General features: G+C 30.5%; 1 long non-coding RNA gene across 2 annotated transcripts; it reads right to left on the reverse strand.

The window, feature by feature from the left end:
* Nucleotides 1–137: 137 nt before the first annotated feature.
* On the reverse strand, nt 138–6,965 carry LOC124888145. 2 transcript variants are annotated; one of them, XR_007046192.1, is made up of 2 exons: nt 6,693–6,965; nt 138–628 (listed from the first exon to the last, which is right to left on the reverse strand). It is a non-coding gene; the product is annotated as an uncharacterized LOC124888145 (long non-coding RNA). The 2 variants fall into 2 exon arrangements; XR_007046193.1 differs by having other exon boundaries at nt 138–740.
* Nucleotides 6,966–21,800: the final 14,835 nt, after the last annotated feature.

Below are 21,800 nucleotides of genomic sequence, written 5' to 3' on the forward strand. Positions count from 1 at the left end.
GCCATTCACCGCCCAACCTATTAAACAGAAAGGGAACTATGAAACCTAATTCTAATTCATTGATCAAATTGCTGAATGGGGTATTTCCTTTTCTAAATCCTCTTGAGCATGATTAGAGCATAAACAAATGGTTTTGCATAGAGCACAACTTTATAGTGATTCTTTGATTTTACTTTGAGGCTAGCACCCTTCATACCCCAATGTAGATTTCCTCTACCTTACTGCTATCTATTGATCCAAAGTTAAGTAAATATATCTCTGTTATACATGGCAACGATGTCAAGTTACCAATTGGATAAATATTACAGGTATTACTCAAAAGACACAAAAATATAAGAGAGCAGACTCCACCGTCTCTAATGAGCAAGCTTCTAAAGAAACGAAGTGGAGCGCCAAAGTGGAGCAATTACTTCCGGTGGATAGTGAGTGAACTTAGACCTGTCATTATCCTTGCTGTCAAACCTCTCGGATGGTTCTATTCCACATAGAAACTTTAACTCTGTGACCTCTATGATATCTGCAAGATTCCATGCTTGTTGCACGAATGTCTTGGCTTTTTCACCCGATTCCCATAGTGGAGATAGGAGGTTTAGATCATAAAAGACAACTCTGAGCTTCTTTGAAATCTCTGTTGCTCGTAATGGGGTTAATCTCATATTTGGGTCAAGCAATGAGAATGTATTGAAGTAAAACATTTTTGCCCGTATGACAAATTATAATGAAGGAAAACAACTTCAGCACTAAAAAACATACAAAATGAATTCAAATAAACAAAGTAACATTAGATTTTTATAATCCCAGTAGATTATGCATTAATAATGACTTCTATATTCATAACTCCTTACAAAACTGTCAGGGAACTTTCACACCGAAAAGGAAAACTAGTATATTAATCCTTTCAAGTTAAAGAAAAATAATAATTGTTGCAAGCAAAATACTATTGTCCTACCAAATATGGTACCACTAATTAGCATTTTAGTACTCAAAATACAAGAGAAGATATGAGAACGCGAAAACCAATAAAGAGGGTAGATTTAAGAAGAAAAAATGAAGATCAATTAGTTTCTACGCAAACTGGACTGCATAAAAATCATTACTATAAAACTAGAGAAAGATAACAAGCTATATCTACCAGACTTTGAACATGTTTTCTAGGTAAGGCAGATCAACTAGATGATTTTTCAGAGGACCAAATATCAGGTTTCGCTATACTCATAAAGAACATTTGATGACCAAAAAAAAGACTTAAACCATAAAAAGAACTACTCATTGTTCCCATTACTCGTATTCACCTACATACCTACTGTTAGCAAATAAAGTCAGCAAGTAAAGTCCTATTTCCAGTCTATTTCCAGCTTTGTCCTAGTCTTTAGGAGAGTAGTTTATCGTGAATTTATTTCCTATTGTTTAGGAGTTATATTAGTTAGTCGTTCCAGCTTTTTGGTTTATTTTGTTGCGTCTTTCTGTGTATAAAATTAGCAGCCTACGACTATGAATAACAGTCAAGATAGTTCCATTAAATTTAGTGTATTGACTCCATCTTTAGTCTTAAAAATTTTTGCATATACTTCTCTGTTTCACATCTGTTTACAGTGGTATCAGAGAGAGCGTAAGATCCTGCAGTGAAGAAAAAAAATACAGCAGCAGCTAAACCTCTCTTCTCTATTCTGTAACACTCATGGCATCATATAGTAATTTCGTACAAGCAGCAATTCCTCGCTTTGATGGTCACTATAACCATTGGAGCATGCTGATGGAGAATTTCTTACGGTCAAAGGAGTATTGGCCAATTGTGGAGGATGGCATCGATACTCCGTCAGTAGGCGAAATTTTGACGAATGCTCAAAAAACAAAGTTGGAAGCGAAAAAACTGAAAGATTTGAAAGCGAAGAATTATCTCTTTCAGGCTATCGATCGTCCCATCCTAGAAACTATTCTTTGCAAAGAAACTTCTACGAATATTTGGGACTCCATGAAAAAGAAATATTAAGGCACTACTAGAGTGAAGCGTGCACAGCTTCAAGCTTTGAGAAGGGATTTTGAGACTCTGCAGATGAAGGAAGGAGAGTCTATAATAAGTTATTGCGCTAGAACAATGGAGATCAGCAACAAAATGCGATTCCATGGCGAGAAGATGACTGATGTCACAACTGTTGAGAAAATATTGTGCTCTTTGACGTCGAAGTATGATTATGTAGTTTGCTCCACTGAGGAATCAAAAGATATAGATAAGTTATCACTGGATGAAGGTGATTAGGCGGGACATGGAACAGTTACAGCTCACCGAGGACATGACCCTAGATAGGAAGGTATGGAAGATGCGAATTACGGCAGAGGATTAGGGCCAGTTCGGGTCGCTAGTGTAGGGAATAGATTGGTGGGGGTGTATTCCTGTTATGATTCCGTATTCAATGTTCCGTGTTCCGTGTTCCATGTTTATTACGAATATGTGTGCTTTCCTCCGCTGTATATTCCTGCATTCCTGCTTTACTCTGTTTTATATTCCTTATGGGTGCCGTATCTATGTTATGTCATCTGCTTCTGTGCTGTACTATGTGTTTGTGTGATATCTCGTGACTTGAGCCGGGGGTCTTTCGGAAACAGCCTTTCTACTTCATCAGAGGTAGAGGTATGGACTGCGTACATCTTACCCCCCCAGACCCCACTAAGTGGGAATACACTGGGTTTGTTGTTGTTGTTGTTGTATCACTGGATGAATTACAAAGCTCCCTATTGGTGCATGAACAGAAGATGAACCGCAGTTCAACTTCTGAGGAGCAAGCCTTGAAGGCTTTTACTTTTGTTTCTTTTAATTCTAGAGGAAGGGGTAAAGGTAGAGGTAGAGGAAGAGGGAGAGAAGATAGAGGAAATAAAGATGGCGGCAGAAATTTTAGAGCCAATGATGATGGCAAAGGAAGGGGGAAGAATTTTGATAAATGAAAAGTTGAATGCTATCGATGTCATAAATTTGGTCATTATCAGTCTGAGTGCTACACTAGGCTACCTAGTGACAAGGGTGAGAAGTCAAATTTTATTGAAAGTAACGAAACCAAGACCTTGTTGATGGTAATAGACACAGAAGAAAAACCCGTGCAAGATGTTTGGTATCTGGACACAGGCTGCAGTAATCACATGAGTGGGAGTAAGTCTTGTTTTTCTTCTTTAAATGAAGGCTTTCGTTCTAAAGTTAGTTTTGGTGATTGCTCTACTGTGGATGCAATGGGAAAAGGTGATATTAAAATTAAAGCCAAGAATGGTTTTGAAGAAATAATATCAAATGTGCTTTATGTTCCCGCTTTAAAAAGCAACTTACTGAGTGTTAGACAATTGCAAGAAAAAGGATATCTTATTTTCATCAGGAAAGATGTTTGTGAGATTTATAGTCCTACTAGAGGAGCTATTGTTGTTGCAAAAATGAATTCAAAGAGGTTATTTCCCTTGAATATTGAGAGTATTCAGTCTTGTTTAAAGGCGGAAGTAAAAGATCCCTCATGGATGTGGCATTTTAGATATGGTCACTTGGGTTTTGGTGGATTAAAAACTCTCCAACAGAAAAATATGGTGATCAGTATTCCAGAAAACATCATCCCTTCCCAAGTTTGTGAAGAATGTGTTGTTGGCAAACAACATCATTCTCAATTTCCAAAAGGGAAGTCGTGGAGAGCAAGGGGTATTTTGGAGCTGGTGCATTCAGATATCTGTAGCCCAATTAAACCAATTTCTAATGGAGGTAAAAGGTATTTCATTACCTTTACGGATGACTATTCCCGAAAAACTTTGGTGTATTTTTTACAAGAAAAATCAGAAGCTTTTGGAGCATTTAAAAGATTCAAGACTCACGTAGAAAGTGAAACTGGAAGGGTCATAAAGACTCGTCGAACTGATCGTGGGGGCGAGTATTGCTCAAAACTCTTTGAAGATTTTTGTGAATGTGGAATTCGAAGAGAGCTCACCACTGCTTATACACCACAGCCAAATGGTGTATCGGAGAGGAAGAATAGAACCATTCTCAATATGGTGCGGAATTTACTGGCCAAAGGAAAAATGGAAAAGACTTTCTGGCCAGAAGCGGTAAATTGGAGCATTCATGTATTAAATAGAAGTCCAACATTTGCTGTTCAAAACATGACTCTGGAGGAAGCTTGGAGTGGAAGAAAACCAACTGTGGACCACTTTCGAATTTTCAGTTGCATTGCCTATGCGCATATTCCAAACTAGAAGAGGAAGAAGCTTGATTACAAAAGCAAAAAATATATATTTCTCGGTGTTAGTGAAGCATCAAAGGCATATAAATTGCTTAATCCACTGACGAAGAAGATTGTAATCAGTAGAGATGTTATTTTTTATGAAGAAAACACTTGGGATTGGAGTATGCAGCAGTCTACTCCAATCATATTTGATACATGAGCCGAAGAAGTAGATGTAATACCCGAAAGTGCAGTGAATTCAACTCCCGCAGCAGCTAAAATTTTACGAACTCTTGCTGAAAGTTCACCAACTGCTGAAACTTTACCAACAACTTTAAAAGAAACTGATGCAGCAGCTCAGTCTCTTCGTCATGCTCGCAAAAAGCCCGCGTGGATGATGGACTATGAGGTAACAGGAATTAATGCAAATAATGATGCGATTAATCATTTTGCATTGTTTGCAGACTGTGACCCGATTATTTTTTAGAGTGCTGTTAGAGAAGAAAAATGGAGAAAGGCGATGGATGATGAAATTAAAGCTATTAAAAGGAATGATACTTGGGAACTTATTGATCTTCTTGAGAAACACAAGATTATTGGTGTTAAGTGGATCTATAAGATGAAACTGAAAGAAAATGGTGACATCGACAAGTATAAGGCGCGATTGGTGGCTAAGGGATACAAGCAAGAGTATGGTGTGGATTATACTGAAGTTTTTTCTCCAGTTGCAAGGCATGATACTATTAGAATACTAATTGCCTTGGCAGCACAAAATTCATGGCCGATCTTCCAATTAGATGTCAAATCAGCATTTCTACACGGATACTTGGAGGAAGAGGTATTAATAAAACAGCCCCCTGGTTATGTTAAGATTGGAAGTGAGCATAAAGTTTATCGATTAAAGAAAGCTCTTTATGGACTAAAACAAGCCCCACGGGCTTGGTATAGTCGCATTGAGGCTTATTTTCAGAAAATGGGTTTTCAAAAGTGTCCATATGAGCCTACACTTTTTGGGAAAATTGGGGAGAATGGGAAAATGCTCATTGCGTGTTTGTATGTCGATGATATCATCTTTATGGGGAATAATAGGGACATGTTTTCTGATTTCAAGAAGTGTATGATGGATGAATTCGAGATGTCTGATCTTGGTAAGATGCATTACTTTCTTGGTTTAAAAGTAGTGCAATCTAATGATGGCATATTTGTTTCCCAAAAGAAGTACGTGAGAGAAATTTTAAACAGGTTTAAGATGCAGCATTGCAATCCAACCAACATTCCAGTTGAGTTTGGCTTGAAACTGACCAAAGCTGGGAGCAAAAAGAAGACGAATAATACTTTTTACAAGCAAATTGTGGGTAGTCTAATGTACCTAACTGCTACAAGACCAGACATCATGTATGTTGTTAGTCTTGTAAGTAGATATATGGAGTGCCCAACTGAAATGCATCTCTTAGCTGCGAAGAGAATTCTTCGTTACTTACAAGGAACCAAGGATTTTGGAATTTTCTATAGGAAGGGAGAAAAGGCAGATTTGATTGGCTTTACTGATAGCGATTATGCAGGAGATCAAGATGGTAAAAACAGCACTTCAGGTTATGTCTTTATGCTAGGCACAGGGGCTGTATCGTGGTCTTCCAAAAAGCAAACAATTGTCACATTATCAAGTACAGAAGCTGAATTTGTAGCTGCTACAGCTTGTGCTTGCAAGCTATTTGGCTTAGGAGAATCCTTAAAGAGTTGCAATTCAAGATGGAAAGTGCTACTATGATATTTTGTGACAACAATTCTGCAATCAAGTTGTCAAAGAATCCTGTGAACCATGGAAGAAGCAAGCACATTGATGTGAAGTATTATTTCCTACGAGATCTCAATAATGAAGGAACAATAGAGCTTCAGTATTGCCGAAGTGAAGATCAGTTGGCAGACATTCTTACTAAACCTCTCAGGTTTCTCCCTTTCCAAAAGCTGAGGAGGTCGATGGGTATTGGCACGATGGAAGAATTCAACTAGCTACTGTTAACCTGAAGCTTGAGAGCTTTCAGTTTAAGGGAGAGTGTTAGCAAATAAAGTCAGCAAATAAACTCCTATCTCCAGTCTATTTCCAGCTTTGTCCTAGTCTTTAGGAGAGTAGTTTATCGTGAATTTGTTTTCTACTTTTTAGGAGTTATATTAGTTAGTAGTTCCAGCTTTTTGGTTTATTTTATTGCATCTTTCTGTGTATAAAATCAGCAGCCTACGACTATGAATAATAGTCAAGATAGTTCCATTAAATTCAATGTATTGACTCCATCTTTAGTCTTAAAAATTTCTGTATATACTTCTCTGTTTCACATCTTTTTACACCTACTTACACTTCCTCTAAACAAAATATTTTATGGTAATCTACAATAACCTTCATGATAAATTAATCAATTCTCACACAGCTGATACAACTCCAGGAATATGATCAAACATGAAGAACTGGGAAGTAGCAAGAAAAGTAAAATAGGAATTAAATTTACTTACCCTGATATTGAACTTATTTCTAACTTTTGTGCGGTGATAACCCATATATAATCCAACAGAGATTATAAAAGCACCACCAATATAGAGAAAGCAGTGCTTCTTCATGACGGTGAATGCAAACATGCTTAGCAAAGCAAGAAGAGTGAGAATCAACTAAATAGAGCCCTGCAAACCAGTATAATTCTATTCAGTGCACACATATTTTATGGAATGCCTAGTAAGCCTAATAAGGTCAAACTAAGGCAGATGAACAATCTAGTAAGTTGTGTATAGGTTGGGCGGGTGAATGATTTGGGTTGGGTATTTTAGTAGGATCCGGATTTATTTTAATATTTTAATTAATTTAATTTACAACCAATAAAAAACTGCCACATATTTAATGAAATATTTAATTATGGTTTTAAAAAAATTTGTTAGTTGTAAGGGTATATTTGAGCTACAAAGGTGGATGGAGGGGTATTGTTGGCCCAATAGATAAACGAAGGATATTTTTGAACCAATTTCAATACTTGAAGGGTATTTCTGACACTTTTCTGTTTTATTAATGGTTTTTTAAACTCTAAATATAACTTCTATTTTATGTAGTTATTTAATATTAAAAGTAATGTTAAAACAAAGTAATAAAACGTCTCTTGATTTGTTCAAATTAAGTAAAAATATAGCAGTATATATTTTTAGTAAAGGAGTCAAGTATAATAGAGTTCGATTAAATTTAAATTCATGTTGAAAAGTCCTATATTGGGAGGTAAAGTCCTAATAAAGGCGACTTCGTATGAGACTAAAACCTGAAATCTCTTTCTAAGGATGAAAGATTACTTATCATTCCACTATAACTCATTGTTAGAACGTGAAGGGTACTTTGATCAAAAAAGTCTTGGGTCATATAGGATTCCAAGTCACACTCTGCAAAAAAAAAAAAATTAAAGTATAGGGCCAAATCGCATACTTAAGAGACTATATTATCTAATATTCCTTACTTTTTAAAAATTTACATAAAATTTCATTTTTCAAGTTTACTCTTGATACATATCAAGAAAACCTCATATCTTATTTTTACTCCATCATTAACTCATTCAAGATTTCCTTCCCTAAAATATCTCCCTAATTATCAATAATTAAATCATCTTCCTTCCTGATTTTTTCTCTTCCATTAATACTTAAATCATCTTCCTTCCAGATTTTTTCTCCTCCATTAATTCATGCAACTTTTTTTTTCCTCTCCTAAAATCTCTTCCATTTTTTTTTTTAAATTTATTGATACATATATAAATTTATTTACTCATATATATTTCTTCTTTTAATGGTGATTCATAAATATGATATCATTAAATGGTTATTATGGTGATTCATACGATATATGCATTTTGTATGATTTTAACAGGTGATACATATGATATTAATGGGTGATACATATTGTATTATGGTGATTTATATGGTAGATACAATTATTTAATTCAATTATTGGGTGATTCATATGATATTAATGGGCGATATATATGGTATTATGGTGATTCATATGGTAGATATAATTATTATTTCAATTATTGTGTGATTCATATGTTATCAATGAAAGGTAATGGTGTATTCAGTGTAGGAAATAAAAGTAATACTCCCTCCGTTTTATAATAAATGAATTGTTGGATTTTGGCAAACAGATTAAGGAAAAAATATTAAAGACATAAATTTAACACAACTTTTCATTTTTACCCCAAAAAAGAAAAAACTGACCTTGTAATACCTTTTCAAAAGTTAATTGATTGTCAAATCATAAGGGTAAATTTGGGAAAAAATTCAATGATTCACTTATTTTGAAACACCAATAAATACCCCAACAACTCACTTATTCCGAAACGGAGGGATTAATATTTTTTTAAAAAAAGGACTAAAAGCTGAATTGAAACATAATTAAAATTAAATCTAAAAAAAATATATACTAAAATTAAAGACGAAATTAAAGACGAAAAAAGAAAAGAAAGACCAAAAAAAATATGAGAAAATTTCAGAAATAGCAATTATAGAGCCTTAATTGTAACTTTAATAGCAACAGTTTCATAATTACAAAAAATAACAAATTGTATTTTATATTTAAGTAAACTGTTGCTATGCAAATACATATACAACTAGATTTACTGTCATTGTTTTACACAAATTAGTTGAGTTAAATAAGGAATAATTATCCATCTAATTAAATTTTCATAAATTACTCTTATTTAAATTAGTAGATTCCTTTTCCTAATCAAACTCAAATATGAAGATTATTATTTCTATGATCTTCAAAATTTTAAAAAATCATTCTCTTATATCTCTAACTATTTTTTCTTGTTAGTTTGTTCATTTTTTAAATATTTTTTATTTTAATTTTTTTTCTTTTCCACTTTATTTTCTCTCTTCTACTTCTCTTTTTTTCCCTTTTTTATTTTTTTATTTTTTTTTCTTTTTTCATTTTTTTTCTTTACTTATATTTTTTTCGTTTTCTTCTTCTTCTTCTTCTTCTTCTTCTTCTTCTTCTTCTTCTTCTTCTTCTTCTTCTTCTTCTTTTCGCTTTTGTTTTTACACTTCTATTTCTAGTTTCTATTCTTTTTTTCTTTTTTCCCTTTTCACTTCTTCTTTTTTGAATTTTTATTTTTCGTTTTTGTTTTTTTCTATATTTTTATTTTTTTTCTCTTCTATCTCTATCTTTTATTTTTAAAAGGAACATATCTATATCATATATACATATTCAAAAAATATACAAAATAAATAGACATACAGATCTGCATATGTATTTATGATAAAAAATATAGATATATATCTGCATATCTATTTATAGAAATACATATCTGACTCACATGTATATATAACCATATAGGACAAAAAATCTCTTTAACAAAAATGACAATTATATACATATACATATAAGTAATAAAAAAATACATATACATATCTTAAAACAGTAAAAGAAAATAAATAAGTACATATGTTACCCTCTAAAATGACATAGTATGTAAAGTTCAACGACAAAGTCAACACCATATAAAATACATATAGCTCTGCATATGTATTTACAGAATACATACCTGATCCATATGTATATTCTTATTTTATATGAGTCACATTTGTATTTTGCAAAGATATATGAAGATATATAGTATAGTTATGTTTGTTACTACTTAATATGAATATGATATGTATTTCGTAAATACATATATATGTTTTATACTGTAAATACACATCCAGATCTGTATGGCTATGTGTTTTGTATGTTTTTGAACATGTGTATGCGATATACATATTTGTCTTTTCAAAAAGTAAAGTTAGTGATAGAAGAGTAAAAAGTCAGAAAAAAATAAAATTATAAAAAGAAAAAAAATGAAAAAAAAGAGAAGAGAAAAAGAAAAAAAAAAAAACAAAAAAAAATAGAAAAAATAAGAAGAAGAAAACGAAAATAGAAAAAGAAAAAAAAGATATGAGAAAGAAGAAAAGAACGAAAAAGGAAAAAAAAAAAAGAGAAATAGAAGAGAGAAAATAAAGTGGAAAGAAAAATTAAAAAAGAAAAAGAAATCAAAATTAAAAAATAAAATGATAAAAAATAAGTTGAGAAAAAAACTAATAAGAAAAAAAAGTAGAGATATAAGAGAGTAAAAGACAGTAATGATATTTTATTTTGAAATCTTGAAGATCATGGAAATAATTATCTTCAAATGTGAAAAAAGAAAAAAAAAGAAAAAAAATGAAAAAGATAAAAAAGAAGAGAAATAGAAGAGAGAAAATAAAGTGAAAATAAAAAAAAAATGATAAAAAAAAAATAAGATGAAAAAAAAGGTAAAAAATATGACTATATTTAGGGGAGATGAAATAGTGGAGTGAAAATAAGAAAATGTAAAGCAATGAGAGTAAAACATCACTTGTCTAGTTAATGAGTAAAATAATGCTACTTTTGCTATAAACTGTAATTTTACAAAAGTGTTGATATTTATTGTAATTATAGTTTTAAGTATGCTACTTTCTGTAATTTTTTCAAAAAACATATCTTTCATAATTAAAGACGAAAAAAGAGAAACATAATTAAAACACCTAAATTAAATCTAAAAAAAAAAAAAGAGAAAAATTAGATATCCTTCCTTAAATAAAAGAATACAATGAATAAAAGAGAATCTATTAGTGAAAATTATCCTAAATATACCTTTTAGATTGTTAATTATAAGTTATAGCACAACTTTTCATTAATTACTAGACTTAAGAAATAATTACAATCTATAGCAACTTTTGATAAAAAGATATTTTAATTAAATTTTTGAAAATCAATTTTGTAATATTTATTATTTGTATTATTTCCTTATATTTAGCATTTAACATTTATCACTATTAATTAAAGATTTTGAATAATTATGGCAAGTTAAGGTATTGATATTTTATTTTTTTTAATAATTAAATATCAAAGTATGTCCACAATTTAAGGGGTTATATATGGTAAATATATTTTTTAAACTTAAGATCTGATTTTATACCTTTTTATTAACTTGAATAATTAACTTGATTATACACTTTTTCATATTTTCAGTCTTTAATTATCAATAGAAGTCTTATCTCTTTACATTTTTTAATTACCAATAGAAATCTTATCTCTTTAGTTTTCATTCATTAAATTTCTTCTAAATAGTGACTCTTCTCGATCACTAACTAATAGGAACAAAAATATTTTAGTTCATAATGTAATTATTGATACTTCTCATCTCATTTATCCTTCACTTTTTTGACACTCTTTCCTTATTAATTAGTTGCTCCTTTGATTGAGTAGTTTAGTAGCCTTTGTTGCAAATAGTTCAATTGGACAATTGTTTAGATCAATTTTATATTAAATTAAGAATAAATAGTAAATGTTAACATTTAAATTATTGTTGCTTTTAATTTGTTTTCATTCTTAGGTAGTGCTTAATTATTAGTAGTTATTTGATTTTCAAAAAAGTAACTACTTTCGAAAAAAATAAATTATTTTTATAGTCAAAAGGCAGTCTTGCCAATTTAATTTTATCGAATCGTTAAGTGATGATAACATATATATAGTTCTATTTTTAATTTTAACTAGTCATCGTTTCTCCACGTCCATATAATGCATACCATAATTAACTTCAATATCATTGCTATTGTAGTATATATGTAAAACTGAGATCAAAATACCAATTAGTGTAATTGCCAAACTAAGTTTTGATGAACACATTTTTCTAGGATAATCCCACTTTGAATACGTTGAAGTCAATTTATATACTCATTTCATACTTAAGTAATATTTTTATTTTGAGTTCTCAATGTATTAAATTGATATTAAAATTGATATCGATGAAGTTTCGCATATATCACATGTGTATTGAATGAGTTTTATGAATGTAACAATTGATGAGAAAAATTATGTTTTATGTTACATAACCTTTTTAGTGTATGTAATGGATATTACATGAAAAACTATCAACATAAATGTTGAAAATAAATTAATTGATAGTTGTTTAATGTCAAATAATTTTTCGTTGGAATAAAAAAATAATCATTATTAATCATGATTGATATTGGTGTTTGCTTTTTGGCAAGATGAAGAACATTATATAAATACTATGTTAAATATCAAAACTAAACTTTGTTCATACCAACAATCTTATACAAAGAGTAATGAGCACCAATAAAAATCAAGATACAATATTCATGTCAAATGTTACTAATTGCAGAATCGAAAAATGTATAATTTCATGCAGTTGATATCAAATTTAATACCATCTGATGTGACTTAGTTCATATTAATTTCATTCAACTATGTAAAATACGAAACAAACGTTAAAGTAGCATAACATTATATAAATATTACGTAAATACAAAAAATAAATTTTGTTCATACCCACAATCTTAGAAAAACAAACAGTAATAATCGAGCACCAAAAAGTTAATTCAAATTATTAACCATATTAGAAAAACAAACAATAAAATAGAAAAAATGATTCAATATCAATTTTATACCAATTTAATACAGAAAAAAATTAAATTTTATAAGTTTGTATGTACTGTTATAGTCCATGAAAATAACTTTGTTACTACCACATCATGTACATGCTTACGAGAAAAAATAAAAAGAAATAAAGATCGGTTATGATAAACATGATCACTAAGTGAGAAAATAACATATAAATGACCAATCATTCAGCAACAAGAACTGAGAATATAATTCATTGATATGCATGTTGATATGTTAATTTATTCGAAAAAGCTACTTAAATGGTGTACAAGAATTTGATGAACTAAAAGTTTGTATGCTTTTTCTGTAAGATGAAAGTTATCCTAGAAAACATAATCGAAATCATCGGAACACAGATGTGCATGACTCTGCAACAGCAGGACTCCCTCCATGATGAATCTCATCTCCCCGACGAATCTCATCTCCCTCCATGATGTATCCTAATTGAATGCAAATTAACAGAATTCGTATTTGTTATCTAAATACTTATTTTTACTTTTCTTTCAAAATATAATCAACAACCCTTTGTTAGAAGACGTTTTTTGTTTATTGGCAGAAATAAATGTGTACAAAGAGGAAGGTAGTGTATGAAGATGAAAACTCTTAATGGAAGCATTAAAATAAGAGGAAAAATAATGGTTAGAGGGATTTGGGGTGGATAAATATCAGTAGTTAAGATTAACTATTTTTAAGGAAGGTAAATTGTATATTAATTGTATTAAATTTTAATTTTCATTTTCATTAATTACTTTTTTGTATTTTCAACAAAACAAAAAAAACTTTTTTATATATTTTTTTAAAATGAAATTTGCTATAACTTGAAAACTTAAAAGTTTTGCTATAACTTGTAATAACAAATCTAATAAGTTTATATAGTTAATTTTCCCATCTATTACTTCCTTAAATAAATATCTTGTTAGTTTCAAATGTATCACTTTTTTATATATATCACCATATAATATATGTATCACCATTTCAAAAATTGGGATAAAATATAATTAACAAAATAATCGGGAGTTTATATAATATCACTTAAAGATTTAGGGATTTATGTAAGTTACCCTAAACATATTTAGGGGTAATATTTAATGGGAAAATTTTATTTATACAAAAATACAGTAGATAGCTTAAAAAAAATAATGAAGATTTTATTTATTGCTTAAAATGACTTAAAAATTCTCTTGTTGTTCTTTTACCCTGCATTTTTCTTTGTTAAAAAAATCATTTTTTTCAAGCTTTTTTAGTACAATTTTTTTTAATGTATCAATATTGTATAAATATGTAATATGATGTACAAATAGTTATGTCGTGTATATGTAATGTATCAATATTACATAAATAATTATGTAGTCTATATTTAATGTATCGATATTATATAAATAATGTATAAATGTGTATTAATATTACATAAATGATGCATAGACATGTCTATAATATGTAGAAATAGTTACGCAGTGTATATGTAATATATCAATATTGTATTAGTGTATAAATATTTATCGATATTGTATAAATAATTATGTAATGTATTGAAATTTTATAAATAATATATGAACATGTATCAATAGTATATAAAAAGCAAATAAAAAAATGATAAGAAATGGAAATAACTTTCTTTTGAGGGAGAAGGAAAAATGGACGAAATTAATTAAATGAAATAAACACTGCAAACAGTGGAAAAAGAATACATGCAACAGGACATTAGAAGAAACCTTTGATAATATGATTGAAGGACTTCTAAGAAGTGTGATTTGACATGGGAAAGTAAAGTAAATCTGAGAGCTACACAACTTAATCATCAAATGACATCAGCAAATTACATGACCCAACTTAATCACTTAATCTACATTAAGTTTGAGTCCGGAACTAATATATGCCTTTTATTTTAAAAAGATGATTAATCTATGTCATGGAAGTGAAAAAAATACAGAAATATACTTTGTGCAGAAAATAAGTGCACAATGCTTCTTCTTTTTTTTTTTTTTAACGGCGTGGGTTAAACACCGTGTAAATTTAGATTTCCACAAAAAAGTACACAATCTATTAATTTTTATATTGTGCACAAAAAAATACACAATTCATTAATTTTTAGATTGTGCATAATCCATTATTTTTAGATTATGCACAAAAAAAGTTCACAATCCATTAATTTTCAGATTGTGTGCACAAAAAAAGTGCATAATTCATTAATTTTCATATTCTGCTACAAAGTGTACAATCCTTTTAGTATCAGCAGCAACCTCGGCGCCACACTCGCTAGTCTCCGGTTTCACCATCCATACTAAATCCTTGTGCACCTTGTGTTATTACTGAAGTTTATGTTTCAATCAATTTTTTGGAACAATTGCATCGGTTAAAATTTTTTTATGTTTCAATTAATATTGAAACAAATGCACTTTGAGTTACAAAGAAAATGAATCTAAAATTACAATGACACAAATGTATCTTGAGTTACAAATGCATTAACAATTGTAAATTTATTTACGTTTTAGGTTCTTGAAACTTGAAAGAAAGACAATTTTTGTTCATGAACCTATTAACTATTGCTTAATTAATACTTTTCACTTGCATGAAAATTTTATCCTATAAATAGTGTTTCTTTTGTATGGAAACACAAGCACTCAAAACTACTTTCCCCTTGAAAAACACTTGAGAGACATTGATCAAATGGTGAAATTACCAATTCAAGAATGGAAGAGCAACATTCTTGAATGCTACTTGTTTTGTGGCTTAATTGAATCCCAAAGATAGAGCTGTCACTAGTTCTTCCATTTGCTCGTGGGAGAGACTCCAACTATCTTCAAGAAGCGTATTATTGTGCCTCTAAGCCAAACAAGTTTTATTTTGAATTTCTTGTATAATTATCATTATTGTTCTAACAATTTGAAGATAGTTATCTCTATGGCTTCTACATCAATATCAAATAATATTCCATCTTTGTCTAATCCTAATTTTGAAATATTTGATGGCAAAGACTTTCCTAGATGGCGTGGAAAGATGAAATTATTTTTAAGACAATTAAAGTTGGCATATGTTCTTGAAGAACCTTATCCTAATGCTCCTGGTTCTGAGGTAGCATCTGATGAGGCTATTTTGATTAAAGAACAAATTGCCAAATGGCAATATGATGATTATTTGTGCAAGAATTATATTCTTGGAGGAATGTCCAACAAATATTATGATCAATATTATGTTAACTGTAAATATGCTAAAGAGATATGAGACACTCTTCAAGCTGTTTATTTAGTAGAAGAGGCGAGTTCTAAGAAATTACTCATTTCAAATTATATGGAGTTCAAAATAGTTGATGACAAGTCAATCACTGAACAAGTACAAGAATTTCAACTTATAGCTAATAAAATTGCTATATTTGGAATTGCTCTTGATGAAAACTTTCATGTTGGTGCTATTGTGTCAAAACTTCCTCCATCTTGGAAAAGAGTACCGAAGCAAACTCTTACACAAAAAAAGAAGATTTGACTCTTAAACAATTGTTGCAACACTTGCAAATTGAACAAGAGACACGATGGCGCGATAATAATAGTTTGTAGGAACTTGTCATGAAAGCTCATATGGTTGAAGAAAAATCAAACAAGAAGGAACCACAAAATAAGAATTTTTCAAAGGCAAAGAAGACTACAAATTTCAAGCGTAATGGTTCCAATTTTAAATCTGGTGAATGCTATCATTGTCACAAAGTTGGTCACTATGCGCGTGATTGTAGAATTCTCAAAGCCGAAAAGAAGAAAGAAAAAATAAATAAAAATAAAAAAGATGATCTTGTGGCAATGGTCACAGAAGCATTTGTAGTGGAAGCTCAAGTGAAATGGTGGATAGATACCGGCTCAACTCGTCACATATTTGGTAACCAAAATTCTTTCAAGACTTATGAATTAGTGCGGGACAGTAAAATTGTATATATGGGAAACTCCTCTACTAAAGTTATGGGAAAAGAAACTGTTGAACTGAAGTTTACTTCCAGAAAGATAGTTACATTGATGGACGTATTGTATGTTCCTGATATTCGAAAGAATTTGGTGTCAGGTACGTTTCTTTCGAAACATGGTTTTAAAATGATTTTTGAGGCAGATAAGTTTATTTTATCTAAAAATAGCATGTTTGTTGAAAAAAGTTATGTTGCAAATGGATGTTTAAACTCAATATTGAAAATAAAAATATTTCTGCTTATCGTGTGGAGTCTCTGGACTTATGGCATGAATGTCTGGGACATGTAAATTTTAGATCCATTCAACTTATGGTGAATAATGGATTAATCAAAGATTGTGGAAAGAATCATACTACTAAGTGTCTTACTTGTAGTAAATGCAAGATTACGAAGAAGCCCTTTAAGACAGTTGAAAGGACTTTCACACTGTTACAATTAATCCAAACTGATATTTGTGAGATGGATTATTGTCATGTCGTGGAAAGAGGTATTTTATCACTTTTATTGATGACTTACTGAAGGTATACTTATGTCTTTCCATTGAAAACAAAAGATGAAACATTTGAGACTTTCAAAACATATAAAGCAGAAGTTGAAAATAAATTGAGTGTGGAAATTAAGTCAATTAGGTCTGATAGAGGTGGAGAGTACTTAAAGTCATATTTTATTAATTTTTGTGAGATAGAAGACATTGAAAAACAATTGACCATGTCCTATACACCACAACAAAAAGGTGTAGCAGAAAGAAAAAATAGGACTTTCATAGAAATGGTTAGTTCTATGCTTTATGGATCTGGTATATCTAAAAATTTATGGACTGAAGCCTTGCTTTCAGTATGTCATATTTTGAATAGAATTACTTCCAGAAATCATGATGCATCTCCATATGAACTTTGAAATAATCGAAAATCAAATATAAATTATTTTAAAGTATGGGGTTGCTTGGCTCATGTTCGATTACTAAATCAACATTTAACCAAGATTGGCTATAGAGGAGTAGATTGTGTGTTTATTGGTTATCCACAAACCAGTAAGGCTTATAGATTTTAAATCTTGAGACCCCAAGTCCTCACACAATTATTGAATCTTTACATGCTAACTTTTTTGAGCATATATATCCCAAGAAAAAAAATTTTTTGAACAAGATTCAAGTTCTTCTATTTCTCCTCTTAAAAGGAAAATAGTTGAGTCATTGGAAGAAAGTCAACCAAGACGTAGTTCAAGATCAGCTAAATTAAAAGACTTTGGACCTGATTTTTAACCTTATTTGGTTGAAAAGGATCCTGAAAGTTATGCTGAAGCTATGTCTTCACATGATGCTCCATTTTGGCGTGAAGCCATTGATGATGAAATGCATTATACATTATCTAATAATACATGGATATTTTTAGATCTTCCTCCTGGATGTAAACCAATTGATTCCCGATGGATTTTTAGGAAGAAAATGAAATCCAATGGTACTTTAGATAAGTACAAAGCCCGTTTGGTGGCTAAATGTTTTACTCAATTGAAAGATATTAATTATTTTGACACTTTTGCACCTGTAACTCGGATAACCTCTATTCGTCTCTTGATTGCTCTAGTAGCAATTCATGGTCTTTTAAAAATGAAGGCATATATTGATTCCGGACTCCATTAAGTTTTGCATTTTTCAATTCGAAAGCCTAAAATTGCACTTCATGCTATATTTTTTCTTAAGTGCGGCTCATCCAATCATTTTATGCTACACTATCCAACTTGTGTAAATCCTCCACGAATTATCTGAAACTTTAAATTTACCAGTGCCATCGAACGTAGATGAATAACAAGATACAACTATGGAGTCCCAGTAATGCCATTAAAGAAAATGACTGGAAAGTGTTGGATATTTTATTTAAATTAAATTAATAAGTATAAGTATTTTTATAAAGAAGTACCTTTTTAGTGAAGAGGTATCTTTTAGACGAAGAGATGCCTTTTAAATAAAAGATTGTGACTTTTATGAAAAGGTTAGTGAAAAGTTGTGTCCTTTCATCCTTTGAGCACCGACAATGTTATTTAAATCCACCTCTAGATATTTCTATCATAATTTTTTTTAAAATAACTTTTCTTTCTTCTCAACTCTCTACAAATAAACCTTTTTCCCCATAAAAGATCAAGTATTAAAGTTCTTGCTTTCCAATATGATTATCTTCACTATTTCCTTGGTGCAGAAATCTAAAGACTTGTTATATGCACTAAAACTATTTGCGTTAAATCCCATACCAATCTTGCAAGGAAGATGGAGCAAATATCATATTTAGAAAAATGTTTCGTGCGTGTTTCATGCCTAAAATCTTTTGTTTGTTGTTCATATTATTAACCTCATGTTGTGTTCTTATTCATATATTTTGTGTTCATGGAATATATTTTCCAACAATCTGAAAACAATATTGTAATAAAGAAGACATTATCAATATTTGAGAAACAATTAATATAAGGTCTAGAAAAGTGTGATGCTGGGTTTGTAGCAATTATTTGAAGAAAGTTAGTATTCCAAAGAGCAAATTATTATAAATGATTGTGGAAATTAAATTGTCACAATTTTGAGTTTGATTAAAAAGAAAATTATATGAGGTGGTGAGAAACAGCGAAAGGGTGGCATCAGATTTCACTGATACTTCACTTTGGGAGAAGTTATTAAAGAAATCAAATTGAAGGAAATGTTCTTCTTGATCATTGTCTAGAACATTTTTTGGGGTATGCGATCACACGAGGGTTGTCAAGGGATGTATATATAAAAAAGTTGTTAGACGAGGACAGTGAGTGGGTTTTCGTGGCTGTCACATGACTTATAAGTTCGATCCATATGCTGTATTACTAAAAGGATGTTTAACAACCTAAAGTGTGAATGAATAACGCATAGGGTGAAGAATGGAAATTCTTCTATATGAAATCGAAAGGTGTAGTTCATTGTTATGTTCTTAGAGCAATGATGACATGGAATCTGTAGCATTGATTTGGACTTGACAGTTCTGAAGACACTAAATTCGTGTAAAATGAATGGAGACAAAGTATCGAATAAAGGAAAAAGTGACAACAAAATCGAGTTCTATTTTCTTAATCTTACTTATTATTTATTGATAAATTTTTATTCTTTGTGTTTTGTGAATTTATTTTTATAAATGATAGGGTAGATGAAATTTGTGATGATCTTATAATGGTTGATAATTTTAGGAATAATATTTCTTATGTGATCATTGTGCATCGTTATTCTTGCATAAAGATCATATGTGAAGTTTATTTTCAAGTTGTATAATGGTAGAACATATTAATTTGCTTACAAGTACTTGCCTGTACTTGAAGGTTGTTATAAATGAATAGAGATATAGAGAACATGAGTTAGTGTGTTTAGTTTTCTCTATATGTGATATGTAAAAGCACTTGATATGTTTAAAACCTGTGGGAGTTTAGCGTGTGATTGAAAGTCAATATTGGACTTAAAATTATTTTGATATTTGAAGAACATAAATTGTTTGAGATAGTCAATATGCCTTAACTTTAGAATTCATAATGAATATTGTTGTCATATTGTGTGATAGCTTGTCGATATGTTGATCGTAATAAATGATACAAAAGTCATAATAGAAACGAGAAGGTTTTAAAATTTTCACATTTGTAATGAAGGATCTTGGAGAAATTGATACTATATTCAGTATCAAGATTAGATAAAATAGTGGGGGTATGTGTTGAGTTAATCTCATTGCATGAAAAAGTTTTAAATAAATCTATTCACTTAAACACAAAAGTGGTCAATACCCTATTTGATCCTCGATCGAGCCAGTTCATGATGGTGAAAAATTGTGGCTAATTAACTTGTGTAAACACAATTTCTTGAAACCAAGAAAATCTTGCATTAGTTGAAGCAAGCTAACTAAGGAGTTGAGTGGTTGAGGAATTATTAAGAGAATTCATTGGTTTTGCAAAATATGAGCTCAATTTGTGATATCAAGCCACTCTTGCTCGAGCATATAGAGACTCTATAATGAGTGTCAAAACGCATAAGTTCTTGACATGATTATGTGAGAAAGTTAATTCAAAATGGAATGACTTCATCACATTAGCAGAGCCATAGTGGCGGAGCCAGACTTTTGGTTAAGGGTGTTCATTTTTCCCATGGACAAAGAACTGTTTAAAAAAAAAGAAAATAAAGCACTGCTGCACTTGCTAAGGTTTGAACCCAGGTTGTTGATGCGGAAATGCACACTCTTGACCACTGGACTATGCTTCTCTAGCTTGTCAAGGGTGTGCAACAACATGTATATAACCATAAATATCTATATTTAACCTATATACTCGAAAAAAAATTTTGAGGAAGGGTGTTCATCTGACCACCCTTCGTCGGCTGTAGCTCCGCCACTGCGGAGTCAAATAAATTTGACTAATTCATTTATTAAATTTCTTAAAATAAAGTTGTTGAATATATCTTCAAGTTTGATTATGTTAAAAACTTCTTAAGTAGGTTCACCGATAATGGCAACCCTACCCAACACTATGAAATTATAGTTATGGGTTCAAAGGCTAATAACAAGTTATTGATACGTAGATATTTCAGTACTTAAGTAAGAGATGTACTGGTAATGATTGTCATAGTTTGGAGGGTTGAGTTATAATACTCTTAATGAGGTTCAGTTCGTGAAACAAGTGTCTCAAATATGACAAAGATACTTAAAGAACTTCACCTATATGAACATAGAAGTGGTGCCGCTTCGATTGAGAGTTGAAGTTGCTTTCATAAATGTTCATGAATTTTGAATAGCACATGGCCATAAAGTGCTAAGCATGTTGAGTGAAAAGTAGGAATGAAATGTTTATGCGTGTAGTGTCACCGATATTATCACAAGGAGTAACACGTTCAAAGCTATTATGCTACGTGAAATTTCGATTTCGTCTTGTGACATTACATTAAAGTGATGTCCAAATTGAAAGATACATTACTCTATGAGTGAACATGACTTGATCTTTGTGACTTAATTTATATTCAAATAAGTGGGGATTGTTGGATATTTTATTGAAATTAAATTAATAAGTATAAGTATTTTAATAAAGAAGTGTCTTTTTAGTGAAGAGGTATCTTTTAGATGAAGAGATGTCCTTTAGATAAAAGGTTATGACTTTTATGAAAAGGTGTTTTTAGTGAAAGGTTGTGTTCTTTCATCCTTTGAGC

This window comes from Capsicum annuum, chromosome 10, assembly GCF_002878395.1.
Source record: "Capsicum annuum cultivar UCD-10X-F1 chromosome 10, UCD10Xv1.1, whole genome shotgun sequence".
Lineage (NCBI taxonomy): Eukaryota > Viridiplantae > Streptophyta > Magnoliopsida > Solanales > Solanaceae > Capsicum > Capsicum annuum.